Below are 7766 nucleotides of genomic sequence, written 5' to 3'. Positions count from 1 at the left end.
GAAAATGGTGAATAACTCAGTTTAATATCTTTACTTTTTTCCGCAATAAGAACTAATAAAAAGCTCGAAAAATGCTTAGAGATACAAATATTTGAAAGAAAAATATGTAGAAAATATATCAAATAAAATTTTAGCCATGAAACTGATCGTTAGTATCGATCAATATGCATAAAATTATATCATTAAAAAGTACGTTGTATGTTAAAAAACAAGAATTTAAATCAATTAAAAGCACATTGAAACAATAATGAATTTATCAAGAAAAACATGCCAGTAAAAATTTCAAAAAATGAAAAGATAGCAGCTTTTTATATAAAGATTTTTATAAACACTTTCCAGCATTTAGAAAAATAATAATAAAAATTCCCTCTTTTTTTTGGAACAAAACTTGTGCTTGTTTAAAAAATAAAATAATAATAACAATTAAAACCAGGGTTGGCAAGTATCTGCCGAGGCGGTTAAAACCACTGGTAGAAACCGGTTAAAACCGGCATGGCAAAAACACTTTCTGCCACTTTGCGAAAACTCACTGGCAAAAACTCACAAAATGAAAAATTAATTCTTGATATACAATAGAAAATGCATGGAAAAAATAATTGTTAACCAATGCACTGTAATTTTATTACAAAATTATCACAATTCAAAATCAAATGTTACATTGTTTGGACCCTGCAATTGCCTCTTAGAAAAGGGGTGGTTTCAAAAATCTAAACAGGTTCTCACTTTAATACGCACAAATGAGAAATTTTAGAATATTCTTGAAACAGAAGAGCTAGCAGACAATGCATCAAGAAGCAAGCAATGTTCGTGAAACTTTCATCTATTGTATAACTGGTCCACAATGTAGTAACTGGGGTTGTGGTAAAAATTTGACTGGAAAAATAAGTTTTGAGAAATGGGGCTAATTTGTCTTGCAAACTGTGACATTAGGTAAGGTACTCTAGACAAGTAAAATTCTGGCACTTTCTTCTTGAAGCACATGACATGATAATTTCAATCACAAACAATTTAGAGGAAGCATATAAGTGAGCAAATTACAATCAGTAATGCCTGTTTAATTCTGTATATCACTCCTCTTTCCTAAGCACCCCCATATGATTGTTTATCCTTTGTTAAACTAATCCAAATACTATGAGCCTCTGCAATTGAAAAGTTCCCTTTCTGAACTAAATCAAGGGCACTACATTGGATTTCATTTTTTTTAATGATGAAATGAAGTTTAATTTTTTAGTTTACGTAAGCAAATATCATTTACTAATTACTTGAGTTATTAAAGACATTTTTAAGTTTTTGCCAGTTTCTGCCGGTTTTTACCGGTTATAACCAGTTTCTGCCACTGGTACGGCAAAAACTAGTTTCTGCCGGCAGAAAGCCAACCCTGATTAAAACACATAAAAGCAAATCTGTTAAAAATGTAAACGGTATTCAAATGCGACGAAATTTAATCGGGGAAAATTTCGCCATATAAATAAATTAGGCCACGAAAAACATGAAAAGTTCCACAAACTTTTAAATCATTTGCTACAAAATAAATTTAAAAAAAAAGCCATTCAGTAACATAAAAAGGGACATTAAAATGAAAAATAAAAATTTGTTGGGAAATCAAATTTAGCTATTTAAGAGCTAAGTAATCCGCCTAAATCAAACAGTATTAGGAAGCATCCACGTTACTGTAATGTGCAGTCCAGCCAAAGATCAACTAAAGTGTAAAAGAATTCGCCAAATAAATGTATCAGTTGATTAAAAAACAATAAAAGTTCCATCAAAATGTTAGAAGAACAAACATTGACGGCAGCAATTTTAGCAACAGAAAAAGTTTTCGCCAATTTCGCATGATCGGCGCCGAGATAATGGGGTCGTTTCTGAAATTTTAAAAGTATTTTTTTCTGAAAGAGCATGCTTAAAAACATGGGATATGACTATTTTTAAATAATTTGTTTAAGTTTAATATTTTTTAAAAGAATACTTAAATCAGTGAGCTTTCATTGTTTATGTTTCTGCCCGATGACATCACAAATGATGAAATGTCATTCACAGAGGGACATTCCAAGGTATTTTTGACATTTACACTGTAAAAAAAATCTAAAATTTACAGAAAAAAACTGTCAGCCAGGACGCCAGTTTTCTTCCGTTTATTTTACAGAAATCTTCCGTATTTTTATTATTTGTTCAAGCTGATTTATTATTTTATGAAGATTAAAAAAAGGAAATTATACTTTCATAAATCCATTTCAATATTTATTATACTACTACGAAATATATGTATACAAAGGTAAATTTCCGAATATGCCTCTGTAACAGATGACAAAAAAACATAATAATGAAATATTGATTAGGATGCAATGAAATGGAAGTTGCAAACGATTTAAGACTTACTCGCTTTAAATAAATATATGATCAAAAACTCGAGCACGAGAACCAAAATCCAAACACGCGGGCGAAATTTCGAAGATTCGAAGAAAAACAAAGTATAACCGGTTACAGATTCAAAAAAACAGAGAAATCCTGTATTTTATTACGAACAGTTTTTTTCTGTAAAAAATACGGATAACTTCTTCAAAATTTACAGTTTTTTTTTTACAGTGTATATGAGGATAAAGATTGAGATTTTTCTGCCTAGGGAAGATAAAAGGCAGCAACTGCAAATTTTTCAATGTTCATTTTTTTTTTCTTTTTTTCTTTTTTTCTTTTTTTTTTTTTTCATTTTTGTCATCTATTGTACTTGAACTTTATTGTGCAAGCTTGCTCATTTGATTTTCGCTGAAAATTAAGCACGGAAAAATATCAAATCTTAACACTTCACTATTGTTAGTAAGTTAGTAAGTAAGTTAGTTACCAACACTTCACTATTGTTAGTATAGAATCCAAAACATGTCTCTTCAAAAGTCTCAAACTTTCATTTCGTCATTATCCTTTTATTCTGTCATTATTATGCAAAGAACTTCAAGGATATAACTTCCAGAAAACAGAAAATTAATTAAAAGACATTTTATGAGTGTATCTCAGTTTCATTAGGTAGTAGCTAGTGAGAATAAGTTTTTTTTTTTTTTTTTTTGGCTCACTGTCTGCTTATCGTCTGTTTTGGCGGCAAATTTTCCAAGATATCACTTTATATTCATCTTGCTACTTCGAAAGTTAACATAAGATTCGCCGACCATAACAAGATTACGTCTTACACCTGCTAGAGAAATGCTTATCTGTCCTTCGGTCGCGTAAAATAGAGCGCATGGTGAAATAACAAAGCTCTAAATGTAGATTCTAATTGTTTCTTATTCATTCTCAAAATCACGTTCTGTATTGAGAGTCTGCTGATATAAATCATTGTTTATTTCATTTGAAGGTAAAAGGTTATATATTGGTCCTAACTGAAGCAGGAAAAAAATCCTATTTAGGTTTTTAAAACTTTTACCCGGTAAAAGTTTAAAAAGAAAAAATTGCATTAAGACCTGAAAGAAGGCTTAACGTTGGAGAAACTACAGAGGTTTGACCCGCCCTTTCTTTTTCATATTTAAAACTTTTTATATAACTGATGAGCATCATATGGTAGCATGGTACCAAGTATAATGAAATGCTGTTTCTATTTTCTAGTTTTTTTGAAGTAGTACTATTCGTAAAAAACACGTACACAAAAGTAAATTGAATTATATCTGTTCCTAGATTAATGTATTAAAAGACTTCATACGTATTTTTACTTTCACTTTTTGCAGAAATGTGTTTATTATTATTATTATTATTATTATTTTGGTTGGTTGGTTTGATTGAGTGTTTTGGCGCAAGAGCCTTAGTAGGCTATACTGCGCCAGACGATTGTTGAGTAGTGGAAAGAAGAGTCGAAAAAGTAATTTTTACTAGGGAGCAAGGGACATAAAAATTCAAGAATTTTGGAAAAATAGCTAAAATAAACACATAAACGAAGTTTTAAATTTTGAGTGACGAGCCGAAAGGAATAACTGAGAACAATTTGAAGCAATATAAAAAATGTTAACAATTAAAACCTGACAAGACAAAAACAAGCACATAAGAAAAGGATAAACGAGGGAAAAAAAATCCAATCTCTTGAAGGAAAGGGAACAATTTAGGATGAAGTGTGTCCCCTAGCAGTTCCTTCAAAGATGCATGGAGCTGATTGAAAAATTTGAGACGAGTATGATTAAAATTTGGACAATCGGACAGGATATGCAACACTGTTTGATTGCAATGGGGTCGTTTCCAAAATTTTAAAAGTATTTTAAAAGTATTATGAAAGAGCATGCTTAAAAACATAGAATCTAACCATTTGTTAAATAATTTCTTTAAGTTTAATATTAAAAAAAAATACTTAAATCGGTGCTCTTTCATCGTTTAACGTTTCTGCCGATGATATCACAAATGATGAAATGCCATTCAGTGTTGCCATTCACGGTCCAAAATATTTAATTCGCATCTTTACTCACGTGTATTGGCAACGATATGGTTGATAGCAAGCGCAGAGCGCAATTGTCTCCTTGATTATCATAACGTGGAAATGCGTAGAAAGATGCGCCATAGTGCATCATTTGGGACGTCGTAAAGACCACGCCTTGTTTGAAGAATCGGACATTTTAAAAAATTAATTTAAAAAAAACTGTTGGGAAAATAAAAGTATTTTCTGAGTCCATGTTTTTTTTTTCTTTTTTGCTTATTTTATCAATTTTAGTGACAAAAGGTACTACTTCTGACTGAAGGAAACAACCTGATTACATGAGTTGCATATTGGAGCTGGTTTTCTGTGAAAGAGATGTTGGTGAGTAAATCTTGTGTGACCAATGCGAAGACGGGTTAGTATAACTTGTTCTCTTTTGGTGATCATTGAAGACTTGAAACCTTTCGTTGAAGGCTGGATGAAGTGCAACACGGGCGGATACAGGGAGGGGGCCATGGCTCCTTCCGAGAAAATATCAAAAATAGTTAAAATCCCCATTTTTGAGCAAAAATATTTTCTTTATAACACATACTAAATCTAACAAAAAGGAAAACAATGAGAAGGGAGCCATGGCCACCCTGATAAAGTTTTAAAAATAGTTAAAAACCTTTTTTAGAGCTAAATATAAAAAAATCCTTTTATTCCTGGAAGTCCTAACAAGAACATAAAAAAAAGCCGGGGAGCCATAAAAACGCACTGAGGAAATTTTAAGTATAGTTTTTTAAACCCTCTTTCCTTGCTTAAATTGAAAAAAAAAACTTCATTGTAGTTCATGTGAAGTCTAACAAGAATGGAAACAATGCCAGAGGTAGGGTATGGCCACCCCACGGAAATTTCAAAAATATCAAGTGTATACCAAGTATTTGGGTTCATTTAGCATAATGGGCTCGTCTTGTTAGATGTGTTTACTTCCCCCATAGAAGAAAGAAAAGGGATACGTGTTAGTATGTGTCCGATAAAAGGTTATACATCTAGTGATCGCGCATTAAGTTAAAGTTAAATTTAAGTTTTAACCAGACTTTATGCAGTGCTACGTAATTATTCTTCATTCCCTTTTCAATATGGAACCCTCCAAACCACTCCTCTTGTTAATATTACCAAAGATCGTTTACAGACCACGTTTTAAAAAATAACTTGTAAAAGTTTCCAGGGGAGGGTCTCCCACCTCTCATTTTCGTCAACATGGTTCAAGATCGGCCTACATTTTGTTTTAGCGCTTAAGTTTCAAAATGTTTCCGGGGAAGAACTCCTCTCTGCCTAACATCATTGAAAGTCTTCAAGAATTACGTTTCTGGAGCTTCAATTTCGAAAAATTGCTGGTCCTCAAAAAGTTACTCATGAATCATGGGTTGCCTACATTTGCAATTTAAAAAGTTCAATTTTGAAAAAAATTGTGGGAGTGGACCTTAGAATCTCTTCAACCAAACCTAAGATAGTCTAGAATGTGTTTTTAAGTCTAAAAATTAGTAAAATTTCCTGGGATGGGCCTTTTGATCTATCCTCCGCCTTAACACCACCAAAAATCGTCTAAAACAGCCTTTTTAGAGCTAAAATATTGGGGGGAACACTCCAAACCTCTTCTCCCCTACCATTACCAAATATAATTAGAATGCATCTTTAAGACTGCAAATTACAAAAATTTCTTGGTGTTTGCCCTCGCATTCCTCCGCGACATATCATCACGAAAGATCGTATTAAACTGCGTTTTGTCTCTATGGCGAAAACAATCCGCCGGAGAAACCTTGAACCTCCCTCTTCTTAACATTATTGGAGATAATGTTTGAGTTTTTAAGGTTTCAATTTCAAATAATGGACGGAGGTGGGGGGGGGGAGGTCGCATCCGAGCCATTAATATTGCGAAAGACAGTTAAAATGCATTTCTAAGATTACAAATCAGAAAAATTTTCTTAGATTGGCCCTCAAATCTCTTCTCCCTCTAACGTCATCAAAGATCGTTTAAAACTGCATTCTTAGAGCTACTGTTTCGAAAATTAAACAGGGGAGCGCCACCGATACTCTTCTCCCCTAACATTACCAAAGATCGTCTAAAATGCGTTTTGAAGACTACAAATTCAAACACTTTCCGGAGAGAAACCCCCGGGCCCCCTTTACTTCGTAGTTAATGTTATACTTATGATTGGTTTACATCGGCTTCCTCTTAAATCAGAAGTGCTATACAGTCGCCTCAGAACACAGCACTGTTTACAGAAATACCACTTTGAGGCGACGATATATGCACACTAGGGTGCGTCTTATTTCTAAAGGTGTTATTTTTTTATGAGGCACCCTCTCATTTTGTTCCTTTGGATGAAAAAAAAATTCTCATATATCAAAAATAAAAATTGAACAATATTTAGAGGGTGCTACCACTGCTGCAACATTGGTCAACTCTCTCTCTTTTTATTTTTTTTAAATTTATTTATTTAGTGTGGATAATAAGTAGCAATCAGTGAAAAGTTTGTATTGTCACATGGAACTAACAAATAGAAAAATTACAATATTGCTGAATGTAAAAGACCGAAAGTGTAAACCTGTGATAAGAATGGCATTACCGAACTTTCAAACGCTTTTTTGACATTATTACATAAAATGACAGACATGAAATGCTTATTTTTTTCTGTTATATATAAGAAATAGGTATTTGTAAACCCAACCAACCTAATGTCATGTTGGTTAAAAATATGTCAAGAGCTAATTTTTGCACCATTTTTTTTCAAAATGAATGTAATTTTAATCACTGGTAGCACCCCCTAAATTATGTTCAAATTCTATGAAACTTTTATGTGTGTATTTTTTCATCAAATGGAAGCAATTAAAGGGGTGCCCCATAAGAAATTCAAAACTTTTTTAAAAAGTGCCTTATAAGACACACCCTAATGTACATGAGATTTTCTGTCTTAACCAGGGGTCGTAGTTTAGAACACAGTCAGTCCCACGGGGGATGGCAGGTAAAAAGAGCATTTGGGTCACTCTCCAGAAAACGTAACTTTTGAACGCAAATATTTTTCAATTTCGAAACCTTTTGTTTTCTTTTTTTTTATTCTTGAATGAAGGTGCCACCTACAAGAAGTGACCATAAACAATGGCCGAGCTAAATTCCAATTATTTTAGTCATGAATAAAAAATAAAATGAAATAATGCCTTCTTCACAAATAAGAAAAAAGAAAAAAACTTTTAATGTCTAAAAATTGAGGCCAATTTAGTATCAAAATAGTAATTTTGTTAATTGTGCAAACAATGAGCTATTTTAATGATTAGTGGGAATCTAATATTAAGCTCTTCTAATTAAAGTATGGCTTAATTAGCTGTTATCCTTTTAGTTCAA

The sequence above is a fragment of the Uloborus diversus genome, unplaced genomic scaffold, assembly GCF_026930045.1.
Source record: "Uloborus diversus isolate 005 unplaced genomic scaffold, Udiv.v.3.1 scaffold_223, whole genome shotgun sequence".
Lineage (NCBI taxonomy): Eukaryota > Metazoa > Arthropoda > Arachnida > Araneae > Uloboridae > Uloborus > Uloborus diversus.
The sequence above is the reverse complement of the archived record's forward strand: the minus strand, read 5'-3'. Positions refer to the sequence as shown.